This window comes from Pongo pygmaeus, chromosome 9, assembly GCF_028885625.2.
Source record: "Pongo pygmaeus isolate AG05252 chromosome 9, NHGRI_mPonPyg2-v2.0_pri, whole genome shotgun sequence".
In the NCBI taxonomy this organism is placed as follows: domain Eukaryota; kingdom Metazoa; phylum Chordata; class Mammalia; order Primates; family Hominidae; genus Pongo; species Pongo pygmaeus.
Genome location: NC_072382.2, coordinates 67,305,087 through 67,323,112, shown reverse-complemented (window position 1 = coordinate 67,323,112; position 18,026 = coordinate 67,305,087). Strand labels below are relative to the sequence as shown.

The 18,026-nt window shown below is 44.5% G+C and overlaps 1 protein-coding gene across 3 annotated transcripts in view; it reads right to left on the bottom strand.

Annotated features, from left to right (window-relative positions):
- Nucleotides 1–17,999, bottom strand: part of DENND2B (DENN domain containing 2B) — a 210,858-nt gene extending 192,859 nt beyond the window's left edge. For 2 of the 3 annotated variants that reach the window (XM_063671942.1, XM_063671946.1), the window contains exon 1: nt 16,862–17,732. The gene's annotated coding sequence lies outside the window, so the exon portion shown is untranslated. Of the gene's footprint in view, nt 1–16,861 lie in introns of all 3 variants that reach the window. The other variant, XM_063671943.1, reaches the window with a different exon arrangement.
- Nucleotides 18,000–18,026: the final 27 nt, after the last annotated feature.

Sequence of the window (18,026 nt, the reverse complement as noted above, 5' to 3'; positions counted from 1 at the left end):
TTAGGAGGAATATAAAATTGGAAGGGAACAGGAATTGGAATATATTAATTTTTGAAAACTGCTGGATCTGTCGGGAAATACTGTGACCTTTTTTAGGTTACTAAAACTCTACACAAGGAACACTTCCAGAATGGCATAGTGAGGAGGCTGGCAAATCGTTTAACATAAAGCCGCAATAAAACTGTACAGGTAGTCTCTGACTTATAAAGATTTGACTTCAGTTTTTTCAACTTTATGATGGTGCGAAAGCAATATACATTCAGTGGAAACCATATGTTGAATACCCACACAACCATTCTGTTTTTCACTTTCAGTACAGCATTCAATAAATTACATGAGATATTCAACACTTTATTATAAAATAGGCTTTGTGTTAGATGATTTTGCCCAACCTTAGGCTAATGTGAGTGTTCTGAACATGTTTAAGGTAGGCTATGCTAAGATACGATGTTTGCAGATAGGTGTATTAAACGCATTTTTGACTTACAATATTTTCAACTTAAAATGAGTTTATCAGGATGTAACTCCTTCCTAAGTCAAGGAGCATCTGTACAAAACTGTTAAAACAATCATTTCAGGATTTTGAAAACAGACTGGGCTCGGTGGCTCATGCCTGTAATCCCAGCACTTTGGGAGGCCAAGGCGGGTGGATCACCCGAGGTCAGCAGTTCAAGACCAGCCTGGCCAACATGGCAAAGCCCATCTCTACAAAAAATACAAAAACAAAAACAAAAACAAACAAACAAAAAAAAACTGGCCGAGTGTGGTGGTGCATGCCTGTAGTCCCAGCTACTCTGGAGGCTGAGGCAGGAGAATCACTTGAACCCAGGAGGCAGAGGTTACAGTGAGCAGAGATTGCGCCACTGCACTCCAGCCTGGGCAACAGAGCACGACTCCATCTCAAACAAACAAATAAACTAACTAACTAACCAGAGGCACATGACAAATTAAAAAGCATTTATAAAGGAAAAAAATCAAACTATTGAACCTTGGTAAGAAAAATATGAATCTATGGTATTTTGAGGTTTGTAATCCCTACACTCCCTACCCCCAGCTCCAACGTAGTAGTTCTATAAGGACAGTAAAATCCATGAAAATCAGCAGCTCTGAAATGTAATTTGGTGCATAGGACATTGTCAGAAACATGTGATCTTGGTAGTAAATGATCAGGGAAAGTCAATATCATTGCTGGTTGAAACTGTAGTTTTAGTTGGGAAAAGTAACAGACCAGCCAGAAATTTATGAGGCAGATCTAGGGAAAAAGACAGCCATAGTGGAACCTGATACCCTTGGTGGTCTGGAAGGCTGTGTACAAGTGCATGGTTATGCACATGCCCAGGAGAGACCACAGTGGGCTACAGATTTCAATGGCTGAATGTGAAGCCTTGCATACATAGAAATAAAATTGGGGCAGACTTGACTGAACTCTATCTCTTTGTTCTTGTTTTTTTAGAGATAGGGTCTCACACAGTTGCTCAGGCTGGAGCACAGTGGCACAATTACAGCTCACTATAACCTTGAACTCCTAGGCTCCAGCAATCCTCCCACAGTTAGGACTACAGGCACGCACCACCATGCCCAGCTAATTTTTTAAAAATTTCTTGCGAAGACAGGGCCTTGCTGTGTTACCTGGGCTGGCCTCAAGCTGTTGGTCTCATGCAGTCTTCCTGTCACAGCCTCCTAAAGCACTTGAATTATAGGCATAAGCCATAGCCACATGGCCTTGACTGAACTTTAAATGTGTTCCCCAAACTATACACAGATTAATTAGCAAACAGTAGAGCCTTACTAGGCTCAAGATGTTTAAGTACAATCTCTTCCCAGTTATTAGCTGACCACTAGCTATGTTGACCCAGGGGCAATTCCTAGGAAAGAGACTTAAAAATAAAACCAAATTGGGCACAGCAGCACACATCTGTAGTCCCAGCTACTCAAGAGGCTGAGGAGGGACAACTGCTTCAGTGCAGGAATTCGAGTCCAGCCTACACAACATAGTGAGACCCCATCTAATAAAAAATAAAATAAAATAAAGTAAAATAAAATAAAAACAAGAATTAGAAAGGAAAAAATTAAGGAGAGATGTCAGTAGCTACACACTACATGAAAGAAAGACTACAGAATCAGCCCTGTTAACTCACTAAACAAATAAACCAACAAACAGCAGCAATATCAACAATCCTTAGGTAGGGGTGGAAATCAGAATCTGGAGTTGCCATCATACATTATTTAAAACAGCGATCAGCAAACTACAGCCCATGGCCCAATTATGGCCTACTGCTTCTTTTTTAAATAAAGATTTATTGGAAGACATCTACTTTCATTCATTTACATATTGTCTATGGCTACTTTTGCATTACAATAGAGACCACATTGACTACAAAGCCTAAAATATTTTCTATCCAGTCATTTATAGAAATAAATTGTTGACCTCTGATCTAAAATGTTCAGTTTTCAACAAAAAATTGCAGACATACAAACAAACAAAAAGTGGGGCCCATATACAGAAAAAGGTGCAGTTAATGGAAACTTTTTCTGTAGGGGCCCAAATGTTAGACTTAGCAGACAGACTTCAAGGCAGCTGTTGTAAATATGTTCAAAGAACTAAAGAAAACCAAATTTTAAAAATTAAAGTATGGCAACAGTGACAATATAGAATATCAATAAAAATAAATTATAAAACAAAACAAACAAATTATGGAGTGAAAATAAAATAATTGAAATGAAAATTCACTAGAGGGGCTCAAGAGCAAATTTCAGATTACAGAAAAAGAATCAGTAAACTGGAAGATAGATAGATCAATAGAGATTATACAATTTGAAGAAAAGAAAAGAAAAAGAATGAAGAAAAATGAACAAGCCTCAGAGATTTGAGAGATACCACCAAACATACTAACATATGTATAAGGAGAGTCCCAGAAAAAGAAGAGAAAGAGAAAGGGACGAAAAAAATATTAAAGAAAAAAATGGCTGAAAACTTCATAAATTTGAGGAAAAACAAATCTACACATCCAAGAAGATCAAAAGAACTCCAAGTACCATAAACACAAAGAGGTCCATACCTAGAAACACCAAGGTTAAACCGTTGAAAGGCAAACACAAAGAGAAAATCTTGTAAGCAGCAGAGAAAAGTGGATCATCATTTACAAAGAAACCACAATCAAATTAACAGATGACTTTTTATCAGAAACAACAGAGACTAAGAAAGCAGGGATCAAAGTGTTTAAAGGAAAAAAATCCGCCAACTAAAAATTTTATATCCAGCAAAAATAGCCTTATAGCCTTTAAATGTGAAGGTGAAATAAAGACAGTTGATAAAGGCTGAAAAAATTTGTTGTTGGCAGCTTGCCTTACAAGAAATATTGAAGGAAGTTTTTCAGGCTGATGGAAAGTGATTTTAGAGTTACTCAAATCTACAGAGAGGAATGTAGAACATCAGAAATAGTAAATATGTTGGTTAATATAAAGGACTCCATACATATGTTTCTCATTTTTTCTCGTAACTTCTTTAAAAGTCATAAGAGCATATAAAGCAATAATTACAACACTGTCTTGTTGGATCTGTAACATATATGAATGTAATATAACAGCATGAGAAGGGGGGATATGGAGTTATATTGGACAGAAGTGTCTATATTTTACCTAAATTAAGTTTATATCAATCAGTAGATTGTGGCCAGTCATGGTGGCTCACACCTGTAATCTCACCACTTTAGGAGGCCGAGGTGGGTGGACTGTTTGAGCCCAGGAGTTAGAGGCCAGCCTGGGCAACATGGTGAGACACCATCTCTATAAAAAATATAAAAATTGGCCTGGCACAGTGGCTCACGCCTGTAATCCCAACACTTTGGGAGGCCGAGGCGAGTGGATCACAAGGTCAGGAGTTCGAGACCGTCCTGGCTAACACGGTGAAACCCCGTCTCTACTAAGAATACAAAAAAAAAAAAAAAATTAGCTGGGTGTGGTGGTGGTGTCTGTAGTCCCAGCTACTCAGGAGGCTGAGGCAGGAGAATGACATGAACCCGGGAGGTGGAGCTTGCAGTGCCCAAGATCGTGCCACTGCACTCCAGCCTGGGCGACAGAGTGAGACTCCATCTCAAAAAAAAAAAAAAAAATAGCCAGGCGTGTTGGCGTGCGCCTGTGGTCCCAGCTACTCAGGAGGTTGAGTTGGGGGGATCACTTGAGCCTAGGAGGTGGAGGCAACAGTGAGCCACACTTGCACCATTGCAGTCCAGCCTGGGTGGCAGAGCAAGACCCTGTCTCAAAAAAAAAAAGAAGAAGAAAGAAGTAGATTGTGACAAATAAAGATGCACATTCTAATTCCTAGAACAATCACTAAAAAAATTTTTTTAAAGGCCGGGCGCGGTGGCTCATGCCTGTAATCCCAGCACTTTGGGAGGCCGAGGTGGGTAGATCACCTGAGGTCAGGAGTTCAAAACCAGCATGGCCAATATGGTGAAACCCTCTCTCTACTAAAAATACAAAAAAATTAGCCGGGCATAGTGGTGGGCACCTGTAACCCCAGCTACTCGAGCAGCTGAGGCAGGAGAATCACTTGAATCTGGAAGGTAGAGGTTGCAGTGAGCCGAGATCATGCCATTGCACTCCAGCCTAGGCAACAAGAGTGAAACCTTGGTCTTGAACTCCTGACCTTAACTGATCCGTCCACCTTGGCCTCCCAAAGTGCTGGGATTACAGGCGTGAGCCACCGCAACTGGCCCAAATTTTAATATCTTTTCAAAGAACCAACTGTTGGTTTCATTGATTTTTCTCTATTTTTCTACTTTGTATTTTATTGATTTCTACCTGATCATCATTATACCCTTCCTCCTGCTTCCTTTCAGTTTAGTTTGTTCTTCTTTTCCTAGTTTTTCTTTTTCTTTTTTTTTTTTTTTTTTTTTTTGAGATGGAGTCTTGCTCTGTTGCCCAGGCTGGAGTGCAGTGGTACAATCTCGGCTCACTGCAACCTCCACCTCCCAGGTTCAAGCGATTCTCCTGCCTCAGCCTCCCGAGTAGCTGGGATTACAGGTGCGTGCCACCACATCTGGCTAATTTTTGTATTTTTAGTAGAGACAGGGTTTCACCATGTTGGCCAGGCTGGTCTCAAACTCCTGACCTCAACTGATCTGCCCACCTCAGCCTCCCAAAGTGCTGGGATTACAAGCATGAGCCACCATGCCCGGCTCCTAGTTTCTTAAGGTAGAAACTTAGGTTATTGATTTGACCTATATTCTTTTCTAATATAGACATCTAAAGCTTGGCACTTCCCTCTAATCACAATTTTAGCTGCCTCTCATACATTTTGATATATCATATCTTTGTTTCCTTTCAGTTCAAAACATTTCCTAATTTCCCCTGTGATTTAGTCTATGACCCATGGATTATTCACCTATATGTTGTTTAATTTGCAAATATTTGTAGATTCCCCAAATTCTCTATTGTTGATTTCTAATTTAATTCTATTGTGGGTAGAGAACATACCTGGTATGATTTCAGTCCTTTTAAATTCATTGAGACTTGTTTTATGACCTAATAATGGTCTGTTTTGGAGAATGTTCTGGGAGTATTTGACAAGAATGTGTATTGTGCTATTGTTGGATGGAGTTTCCTATAGGTGTCAAGGTGGCTGACAGTATCGTTTAGCCTTCTATATCTTTGCTGATTTTCTGTTTGTTCTATCAGTTATTAAGACTGAGGACTAGGCTGGGCACAGTGGCTCATGCCTGTAATCCCAGCACTTTGGGAGGCTGAGGCGGGCGAATCATGAGGTCAGGAGTTCAAGACCAGCCTGACCAACATGGTGAAACCCTGTCTCTATTAAAAATACAAAAAGTAGCCGGTGTGGTGGCACGCGCCTGTAATCCCAGCTACTCAGGAGGCTGAGGCAGGAGAATCACTTGAACCCAGGAGGCAGAAGTTGCAGTGAGCTGAGATCATACCACTGCACTCCAGTGTAGGTGACAGAGTGAGACTCCATCTCAAAAAAAAAAAAAAGAGTGAGGTGTTGAAGTCTCCAACTACCACTGTTGAATTGTCTATTTCTTGCTTGAATTTTGTCAGTTTTTGCTTTGGTATTTTGAGGCTGTGTTGTTAGGGTCATGTACATTTGCAAGTGCTATATCTTCCAGATATAATGATTTGTAATTTTTATGATTTTGATATGCCCCACTTTGTCTAGTGATATTTCTTGTCTTCAAGTCTATTTTGTCTGATGTTAATACTTTTACCTCAGCAATCTTTTTTTGGCAAGGGGAGACGCTTAAAGCAACACAAGTTTATTATCTTAAGGTTCTGGAAGTCAGATGTCTGAAATGGCTTTCACTGGACTACAGTTAAGGTGTCTGCAGGATTCTGTTTCTTTACTCCAGCAATATTATGCTTATAGTTTACACGGTATATCTTTTTTTAACCTTTAACTTTCAACTCATTTATGTGTTTGACTATAAGTTGTGTTTCTTGTAGACAGACAGTTGGATCTAAGCCAGTCAGACAATCTCTGCTTATAGAATGGGCTGTTGAGACCATTCACATTTAACACTATTATCGAGATGGTTGAATTTACATTTGATCGCAGTGCTGCGATCGCGGCTCACTGCAACCTCCACCTCCCAGATTCAAGCAATTATCCTGCCTCAGCCTCCCGAGTAACTGGGACTACAGGCGTGCGCCACCACACCGAGCTAATTTTTGTATTTTTAGTAGAGACAGGGCTTCACCATGTTGGCCAGGATGGTCTCAATCTCTTGACCTCATGATCCACCCACCTCAGCTTCCCAAAGTGCTGGGATTACAGGCATGAGCCACCACGCCTGGCCATCTGTATTTTTTAAAATTTTATTTATTTATTTATTTTTTGAGACAGAGTTTCACTCCAGCATAGGCCAACATGGTGAAACCCTGTCTCTACTAAATATACAAAAATTAGTCTGGTGTAGTGGCATGCACCTGTAATCCCTGTTACTTGGGTGGATTAGGCAGGAGAACCAATCACTTGAACCTGGGAGGCGGAGATTGTAGTGAGCTGAGATTGCACTACTGCATTCCAGCCTGGGTGACAGAGTGAGACTCTCTCAAAAGAAAAACAACGGATATTAAAAGTTGACAAAACTTTAACTAGACTGACCAAGATGTTATTAAAAAAAAAAAAAAAAAAAAAAAAAAGCAAGAGAGACGAGGCACAGATTACCATAATCAGATCTTAAAGAAATAAAAAAGATAGTGAGGGAATATTACCAATAGCTTTTTGTCAACAAATTAGACAACTTAAGTGAATGGGCAAGTTCTTAGACACCAAGTATTGAAACTGACTCAAGATGGAATAGAAGATCACTTGAGTTCAGGAGTTCAAGACCAGCCTGGGCAACATGGCAAAACCCCATCTCTACTAAAAAAAGTACCAAAAAAATTAGGTGGGCCTGGTGGTGATGCACTCCTGTAGTCCCAGCTACTCGAGAGGCTAAGGTGGGAGAATCACCTGAGCCCAGGAAGCTGAGGCTGTAGTGAGCTGTGATTATGCCACGGCACTCCAGCCTGGGCAACAGGAGTGAGACTTTGTCTCAAAAAAAAAAAAAAAAAAAAGAGGAATAGAAAATATAAGTAGACCTAAAACAAGGAAAAAAGTTGAATTAGTAATTAAAAATCTTCCCACAAAGTAAAGCCCAGGCCCAGATGGTTTTAATTAAATGCTTAAGAATAATACCAATTCTACACACTCTTCCAAGAAATAGAACATTCCTAAATCATTCTATATGGCCAATATTATCCTAATACCAAAAGAGACAAAGACCACAAACAAGAAAACTAGAGCTCAATATCCCTCATGAATATACACAGAAAAATCCTCAGTAAAATACTAGCAAACCAAATTCAACAACAAAAGATTGGCTTAATATCCAAAAATCAATTCATTCAACACATGTTAATAGAATAAAAAATAAAAACCACATGATCACATCACAATGGATGTACAAAAAACATCTGACAAACTTCAACAATCATTCATGATAAAAACTTTCACTAAACTAGGAATAGAAGGAAATTTCTTCTCAACCTGAAGAAGCTAATTAAAAATAATTTTTTTAAGAGAGATGAGAACTTCCTTAACCTAATAAAGAGTATCTACAAAAAAACAAATATCATACCTAACGGTAAAAGGCTAAATGTTCTGCCTCTAAAATTGGGAACAAGGCAAAGATGTTCCCTTTGCCACTTCTATTCAACATTGTACTAGAGGTTCTAGCCAGTGCAATTAGGCAAGAAAAAGAAATCCTGATTGAAAAGAAAAAAGTTAGCCTTTCTTTATTCACAGAAGATCTGATCCAGTATATAGAAAATCCTAAAGAATCCACAAAAAAATTCTTAGAACAAGTAAATGAGTTTAACAAGGTTACAGGATACAATATCAATATGAAAAAGTCAACCATATTTCTATACACTAGCAATAATTTCATCTGAAAATGAAATTGAGAAAACAATTTCATTCACAACAGCATAAAAATACTTAATAAATTTGTTAAAAGAAGTGCAACATGTACACTAATCACTACACAACATTAGTAAAAAAATGAAGAAAACTGAAATAAATGGACAGACATTCCATGTTCATAAATTCAAAAACCCAATATTGTTAATATTGCAATTCGTCCTCAATTAATCTGTGAATTCAATATAATCTCTATCAAAACATCAACAGTTGTTACACAGAAGTTGACAAACTGAATTTAAATTTTATGGAAATATGACTGTACTAGAACATAAAAATAATTTTGAAAATGAAGAACATAGTTGATATACTTCCCAATTTCCAAACTTACTACAAAACTACAATAATCAATACAGTATGATATAGCATAAGGACAGACATATAGATCAATAGAACATAATTTAAAGTCTAAAAGCTAACTCTTACATTTATGGTGAATTGATTTTTGACAAAGTTGCCAAGGGAATTTAATGAGAAAAGGACAGTCTTTTATACAAATGATACTGAGAAAATTGAACATCTGCATGAAAAGAAATGAATCTAGACCCTTACCTCATAATGCACATAAAAATTAATGTAAAATGGTATAGAGTTAAATGTAAAAACTAAAATATACAACTATTAGGAGGAAACATAGAAAAAAGTCTTCAAAAAAAATTTTCATCACCTTAGGTTAGGCAAAGATTTCTTAGATATAACACCAAAAGCACAATTTATAAAGGAAAAAAATTAATAAGTTAGAGTTCATCAAAACTTTAAATGTTTGTACTTCAAATTACACCATTAAGAAAATGAAATAGCTCTCCCTCTCCCTCTCCCTCTCCCTCTCCCTCTCCCTCTCCCTCTCCCTCTCCCTCTCCCTCTCCCCTCTTTTTTCGGTCTCCCTCTCCTTCTTTTTTCAGTCTCCCTCTGTTGCCGAAGCTGGACTGTACTGCCGGGATCTCGGCTTGCTGCAACCTCCCTGCCTCGGGCTCCTGTGACTCTCCTGCCTTGGCCTGCCGAGTGCCTGGGATTGCAGGCGCGCGCCGCCACGCCTGAATGGTTTTTGTATTTTTGGTGGAGACGGGGTTTCGCCGTGTTGACCGGGCTGGTCCCCAGCTCCTGGCCTCGAGTGATCTGCCTGCCTCGGCCTCCCGAGGTGCTGGGATTGCAGACGGAGTCTCGCTAACTCAATGCTCAATGGTGCTCAGGCTGGAGTGCAGTGGTGTGATCTCGGCTCTCTGCAACCTCCACCTACCAGCCTCCTGCCTTGGCCTCTTAAAGTGCTAAGATTACAGCCTCTGCCCCACCGCCACCCCGTCTAGGAAGTGAGGAGCGTCTCTGCCTGGCCGCCCATCGTCTGGGATGTGAGGAGCCCCTCTGCCCGGCCGCCCTATCTGGGAAGTGAGGAGCGCCTCTGCCTGGCCGCCCATCATCTGGGATGTGAGGAGCGCCTCTGCCCGGCTGCCACCCCGTCTGGGAGGAAGTGAGGAGCGCCTCTGCCTGGCTGCCCCGTCTGGGAGATGAGGAGCACCTCTGCCCGGCCGCCCCGTCTGGGAGGAAGTGAGGAGCGCCTCTGCCCTGTTGCCCCATCTGGGAAGTGAGGAGCGCCTCTACCTGGCCGCCACCCCGTCTGGGAAGTGAGGAGCGCCTCTGCCCGGCTGCCACCCCATATGGGCAGTGAGGAGCGCCTCTGCCCAGCCGCCCCTTCTGGGAGGTGAGGAGCGCCTCTGCCCAGCCGCCCCGTCTGGGAGGTGAGGAGTGCCTCTGCCCGGCCGCCCTGTCTGGGAGGTGAGGAGCGCCTCTGCCTGGCCGCCACCCCGTCTGGGAGGAAGTGAGGAGCACCTCTGCCCAGCTGCCCCATCTGGGAAGTGAGGAGCGCCTCTGCCCGGCTGCCGCCCCCTATGGGAAGTGAGGAGCGCCTCTGCCCGGCCGCCCACTCTGGGAAGTGAGGAGCGCCTCTGCCCGGCCGCCCACTCTGGGAAGTGAGGAGCGCCTCTGCCCGGCCGCCCACTCTGGGAGGTGAGGAGTGCCTCTGCCTGGCCGCCACCCCGTCTGGGAGGAAGTGAGGAGCACCTCTGCCCGGCCGCCCCGTCTGGGAGGTGAGGAGCGCCTCTGCCTGGCCGCCACCCCGTCTGGGAGGAAGTGAGGAGCACCTCTGCCCGGCCGCCCCGTCTGGGAGGTGAGGAGCGCCTCTGCCTGGCCGCCACCCCGTCTGGGAGGAAGTGAGGAGCACCTCTGCCCGGCCGCCCACTCTGGGAGGTGAGGAGCGCCTCTGCCTGGCCACTCCGTCTGGGAAGGGAGGAGCGCCTCTGCCCGGCCACCCCGTCTGGGAGGTGAGGAGCGCCTCTGCCCGGCTGCCACCCCGTCTGGGAGGAAGTGAGGAGCACCTCTGCCCGGCTGCCCCATCTGGGAAGTGAGGAGCGCCTCTGCCCGGCCGCCACCCCATATGGGAAGTGAGGAGCGCCTCTGCCTGACCAATCCGTCTGGGAGGTGAGGAGCGCCTCTGCCCGGCCGCCCCGTCTGGGAGGTGAGGAGTGCCTCTGCCCGGCCGTCACCCCGTCTGGGAGGAAGTGAGGAGCACCTCTGCCCGGCTGCCCCGTCTGGGAGATGAGGAGCACCTCTGCCCGGCCGCCCCGTCTGGGAGATGAGGAGCACCTCTGCCCGGCCGCCCCGTCTGGGAGGTGAGGAGTGCCTCTGCCCGGCTGCCACCCCATCTGGGAGGAAGTGAGGAGCACCTCTGCCCGGCCGCCCCCTCTGGGAAGTGAGGAGCGCCTCTGCCTGGCCGCCACCCCTTCTGGGAGGAAGTGAGGAGCGCCTCTGCCTGGCTGCCCCATCTGGGAAGGGAGGAGCACCTCTGCCCGGCCGCCACACCGTCTGGGAAGTGAGGAGCGCCTCTGCCTGGCTGCCCCATCTGGGAACGGAGGAGCACCTCTGCCCGGCCGCCACACCGTCTGGGAAGTGAGGAGCGCCTCTGCCTGGCTGCCCCATCTGGGAAGGGAGGAGCACCTCTGCCCAGCCGCCACACCGTCTGGGAAGTGAGGAGCGCCTCTGCCTGGTCGCCCCGTCTAGGAGGTGAGGAGCTCCTCTGCCCGGCCGCCCAGTCTGGGAAGTGAGGAGCGCCTCTGCCCGGCCGCCCTGTCTGGGAGGTGAGGAGCGCCTCTGCCTGGCCGCCACCCCATCTGGGAGGAAGTGAGGAGCGTCTCTGCCCGGCCGCCCCGTCTGGGAAGTGAGGAGCGCCTCTGCCCGGCCGCCCCCTCTGGGAAGTGAGGAGCGCCTCTGCTCGGCCGCCCCAGTGAGGAGCGCCTCTGATCGGCCGCCCCGTCGGGGAAGTGAGGAGCGCCTCTGCCCGGCCGCCCCGTCTGGGAGGTGAGGAGCGCCTCTGCCCGGCTGCCACCCGGTCTGGGAGGAACTGAGGAGCGCCTCTGCCCGGGCGGCCCCGTCTGGGAAGCGAGGAGCGCCTCTGCCCGGGCGGCCCCGTCGGGGAAGTGAGGAGCGCCTCTGCCCGGCCGCCCCGTCTGGGAGGAGAGGAGCGCCTCTGCCCGGGCGGCCCCGTCTGGGAAGCGAGGGGCGCCTCTGCCCAGCCGCCCTGTCTGGGAGGTGAGGAGCGCCTCTGCCTGGCTGCCCTGTCTGGGAGGTGTACCCAACAGCTCCGAAGAGACAGCGACCATCGGGAGCGGGCCATGAGGACGATGGCGGTTTTGTTGAAGAGAAGGGGAGGAAGTGTGGGGAAAGGAAGGAGAGATCAGATTGTTGCTGTGTCTGTGTAGAAAGGGGTGGGCATAGGAGACTCCATTTTGTTCTGACTAGGAGAAATTCTTCTGCCTTGGGATGCTGTTGATCTATGGCCTTTCCCCCAGCCCCCTGCTCTCTGAAACATGTGCTGTGTCAACTCAGGGTTAAATGGATTAAGGGTGGTGCAAGATGTGCTTTGTTAAACAGATGCTTGAAGGCAGCATGCTCTTTAAGAGTCATCACCACTCCCTAATCTCAAGTACTCAGGGGCACAAACACTGCAGAAGGCCGCAGGGTCCTCTGCCTAGGAAAACCAGAGACCTTTGTTCATGTGTTTATCTCCTGACCTTCTCTCCACTATTATCCTATGACCCTGCCATATCCCCCTCTCCGAGAAACACCCAAGAATGATCAATAAATACTTCAGAAATTAAAAAAATAAAAAATAAAAAATAAAAAAAAAGCAAAAAAAAAAAAAAAAAAAAAAAAAGAAAATGAAATACATGACACAGCCTGGGAGAAAATACTTATGAATCATACATCTGGTCTGGGTGCAGCGGCTCAAGTCTGTATTCACAAGAGAAATGAAAACATGTGTCCACACAAAGTCTTACTCTGCATTATCAGTCAAAATAGCCCCAAACCAGAAACATTTCAGATGACCATCAACCGGTAAATGGATAAACAAAATGTAATATATTCATATAACAGGATAGTATTCAATCATAAAAAAGAATGAAGTACTGATACATGCTACGACATGTGTGAGCCTCAAAAACATTATGCTAATTAAAAGAAGCCAGGCAAAAAAAGGCCACATATTATCAGATTCCATCTATATGAATTGTCCAGAAAAGGCAAATTCATAAGACAGCAAGCAGAAGAGTGGTCACCTAGGCCCAGAGGCAGGAGCTGAGAACTGACTGCATATGGTGTACTCTAGGGATTTTTCTCAGGTAATGACAATGTTCCAAAACTGCATTTTGGTGATGTTGAGAAATCTGTAAATTTACAAAAAATACTGAAATATACACTTAAAACAGGTAAATTTTATCATATGTACGTTATACCTCAATAAAGAAGTCTTTTTTTTCTTTTTTTTTTTTTGAGATGGAGTCTCGCTCTGTCACCCAGGCTGGAGTGGCGTGGCACGATCTTAGCTCATTGCAAGCTCCGCCTCTCAGGTTCATGCTGTTCTCCTGCCTCAGCCTCCCCTGGGACTACAGGCTCCTGCCACTACGCCCAGCTAATTTTTTGTATTTTTAATAGAGACGGGGTTTCACCGTGTTAACCAGGATGGTCTCGATCTCCTGGCCTCGTGATCCGCCCATCTCAGCCTCCCAAAGTGCTGGGATGACAGGTGTGAGCCACCGCGCCCAGCCAAGAAGTCTTTTAAAAAAACAAAACAAAACAAAAAAACAAAAGAAACCTCTACATAAATTTCAACTGTTTATATTAAATATCTTCCAAATACTATTCCTTTAATCTCTGACTTTTAAAAATGACAAGATTTTAATCATTCCTGCTCTGCAACCAATTTTTTAACTCCCAGTCAATTTTAAACAGATTGTGAAGGTTAATTCTCAGAAGTTTGATTCATTTTCTTTAATCTACATCATCAAGATGACAATTTTGATAATGAGTTTCTTTCATTCCCCCAATAACCCAGTGAGTTGATGTAATCAGGCTAAATGAATGATCTAATGACTCAGTCTGTAATACTACCTTACAAAACTGTGATGATTCCAAAGCTCTTAAGTCTGCTGGAGAAATAACAATACCATTTGTCAAATAAAATGATTTATACAGTTTCTGGTATGTACAGTATAAATCACTGTCTAACTCTGGCACAGTACCCACTTTTGCATCCTGGGTTTTTAACTCTTTTTGGCCCCCTTCACATAAAGAAAAGGAATTTACATTGCTCTTCACTGGACTTGTTTTTTCTCCTCAAAAAGCCCCAAATACAGCACCAGTCTCTTTCCCCATTTCACAATTAAAGACTTCTTCCAACGCATCTCCTCCAAAACATAGAACCCTGACAACTAACTTTCATCTGTTCTCATTAGTGAATTTACCCTTGTGAAGATAGAAGTCATTAAAAACTCATACCAATAGTTTATTTTTCTGTCAATACTGACAGTCTATTTCTCTGTTGACCAGGCACATTCCTAATTAGTTGCCCTCTCTCCATTTACAATTCCATTTTCAGTTCTCACCAGTGGCTTTCATTTGGTGTGGGCTGTATTTGATCCACAAGGGGCCTGATGGTAGGTCATGTTCTATCATTATTCCCAGCCAATCTTAAAAAAGATAAAAAGGAATCTCTCAAGTCTCTCAATCTGTGGTTTACAGGATGAATCTTTAAAATTATAAATATACACATATAAAAATATATTTACAAATAGAAAAATAAAAACAAATGCAAAGATTTAATTTAGAGTCTTTTGTTTTCAGTTTCATTTCAAGCATCTTCTTTCCCATAAATTTCTAAACGTTAAATTCTGAGAAAATGTAGTTACAATTGAATATTCATTACATTCATTAAAGTTCATGTAGGTAGGTGTTTTTTTAATAGAAAAGCCAACTCTTTTTTTTTTTCTTAAGATAGGGTCTTACTCTGCCCTGGCTGGAGGGCAGTGGCACAATCATAGCTCACTGCATCCTCAACATCCTGGGCCCAAGCAATCCTCCCATCTCAACCTCCCGAGTAGCTAGGACTACAGGTATGAGCCACCATGCCAGGCTAATTTTTTAATTTTTAAAAAAATAGAGACAGGGGTCTCACTATGTTGCCCAGGCTGCTGTCAAACTCCTGGCCTCAAGTAATCCTTCCACCTCAACCTCCTGAACTTCTGGGATTACAGGTGTGAGCCACCACAAAGCCACCTCTTTATCTGGGCTAACAGAAGTCTATTTAACTTAAAAATTAAATCAGAGTAATTTCAACAAATGTCTATTGAATACCCCCTACTTAGCAGGCCCTGGAATGTTTAGGGACAAATAAGGAACAGTTTCTGCCTTCAAGGAGTTGAAAGGCTATTGGGAGAGAAGAAACCATAACTACACGTAATTTAAATTAATTGGAAAAGTACACAAAAAAATTTTTTTTAAGGCTATGGCAACAGAGGTGGCAACTGGGAACCACTGGGAAAAGTTTCAAAGAGCTGACCTGACAAAAAGAAAGTAGTGCCTCAACTGGAATGACTAAAATAGAATGGGGAAGAGAGACAAATGAGATGAGGTGTGGCTATGATACTGGGTAAGTGAGAGCATATTTTGGGAGACCAGGCTAAAGCTTAAGATAATAATACTAGCTAATATTTATTGAGCACCTACTATGTACCAAGTACTATAAATGCACTTTATAGATATTAACTTACTTGATACAATAACCCTATGAGGAATGTGCTAAAACCTTGAAATCCATAAAAAATAAAGAGGACCAAATTCTGTCCCACTCCAACCACACTTTTTGTAAAAGCAGTTTACAGGTATCTTATCTATCTCTTCTCTCACTAATTCCTAGGCCATCCTTCAAGTCCTAGCTTGAAAACTACATTCTCTGCAAAACCTTTCTTGATCCTCCCAGCTGAACATAGTCTCCTAAGCTTGATAGCATTTTATCTGTGTCAATCTTATGGCATGTCCGAATATTTTGTTCTTGGTATTATAGATTTTATGTGCATTATTTCCTCTTTTTTATTCTCCTTTAGTCTGATCCACATTCTGTTCTCCACAACTCCTAGGGCAGTGCCTGGCACATACTAATGCTAGCTAAGTCTACGGAGCACTTATCTTTGCAGGGCACTTTGCTAAGCATTTTACAGGAATTATCTCACAGAATCCTTATGGCAACCCAATTCACACATTCAAGGGCTATTTTTAGTCCTTACTGTGACAGACAAAATAGTAAATACTAGATGCATCTTAAACTCTAAACACTACAGATACAGTCCCCACCCTCAAAAAGCTCAGTCTAAAGAAGTTAGTACTATTGGAATCCCCAGATATAGAGATGAGGAAAAGTGAGGCTCAAAGAAGTAATATGTTTGCCCAGAACCACAGAGCAAAAAAAGTGGCAGAGAGCCTGGGCAACATAGGGAGACCCTGTCTCTCGAAAACATTTAAAAAATTTGCGGGGCGTGGTGGCTGAAGCAGGAGGATCGCTTGAGCCCAGGAGGTCGAGGCTGCAGTGAGCCGAGATCGTGCCACTCACTGCACTTCAGCCTGGCTGACAGAGTAATACCCTCGTTTCTTTATCAAAAAAAAAAAAAAAGAAGAAGAAGGAAGAAGGAAGAAGAGGAAGAAGAGGAAGAGGAAGGAGAAGAAGGAGGAGGAGGAGGAGAGGAGGAGGAGGAAGAAGAAGGAGAAGGAGAAGAAATGGAAAAAAAAAAAAAAAAAAAAGATGGCGAGCCAGAATTCAAACCAGCTCTCCGGAGTGGATATACAGGACCCCATGCACTTATAACCACTATGTTCTAAAGGAGGCACTTGATAAACCCTTACTGAAGGAAATGTTTTGGAATACCAATAAAATGAAAAAAAATCATCTCAAGAATAATGTAGGGTTTCACTCACTGTTATTCTTTTTTATGAGGGGAAAGCAGGAAATTTGCAAAAGTTAAATAGTATAGAAGGAGGTCGTATTGGTCTCCTACTACTCACCTGGTACCTGATAATTGCTCATCAAGCCATCTGTTGAGACTAGGTGAGGATGGAGGGCTTCTTTCCTTTTTCATGAACCACAGAGGAGACTTAAAGGAGGATTTCTTTGTGTTCCTTAAAGTGACCCCCACTGAGCGTGTCCCTCAAACGGGACCTTCCTAAGCATCAGCGCTTTGCTTTGCGCTGGGTGGTGCGGCTGAGTCACTAATCAGCAGTGAGAGCCTGGGCTGTATCTCCTACCAAATAACCAGCGGAGTGGAATGACAGGTCCTTACTTAAACATGGTTTAAGTAAGCATTCACAGTTCCTTACTTAAACATGGTGCAGTCTTCCTGAAAGATGGAGTCAGACCCCAAGAGAACAGGTCTCCAAAAATGTGTGAATCCGTACTTCGCACTGGAGGGGCGAGAGAGAGCTGCGCTGAGGGATTATGAGAGACCCTACAACTTCTCAGGCGCCCTCTGCCCCGGGGGCCAGGAACAGCTGCAGACAGCCCCGCCTCCGTCTCGCCTCCATCCCGAGCTGTTCCCTTCTCCAAAGGCCACCTTGGCAGCCACACAGTTTGTCCTAATCACCTCCTCAAACAAGAGTAGCGACACCCCAAAATGTAGACCAAGCAGAAGGAGGCGCTGGAGGCACTTGCCTTATTCCCCATGATGTTTTTGTTTTGAGACGAAGTCTTCCTCTGTCGCCCAGGCTGGAGTGCAGTGGCGCGATCTCGTCTCACTGCAACCTCCGCTTCCCGGGTTCAAGCGATCCTCCCACCTCGACCCTCCCGAGTAGCTGGGACTACAGATGCGCGCCACCACTCCTACTGTGTGTGTGTGGACACGGGTTGTCGCTATGTTGCCTACCTAGCTGGTACCCCATAACCGCTAGTGTGTGTGTGGGGGGGGGGGGACACGGGTTCTCGCTATGTTGCCTACCTAGCTGGTACCCCATAATTTTTTAGCTCAACAGGAGACCTGCCTTTATACCCCAGGTCCATCAAGTTAAGCAGCGCAGTAGCCCTCTAACGGCCAGCCCCAAGCCCAGAGGCTCCTTCGACAGCGCGGACAGATGCCCTGGGCGGCTGGCTCGACTTAGTCCTCAGCCCCCAGCCCCCGATCCCCGACCCCCGGCCCCCAGCGCCCGGCGCCCCGCCTCCAGCGCTCAGCAGTTAACC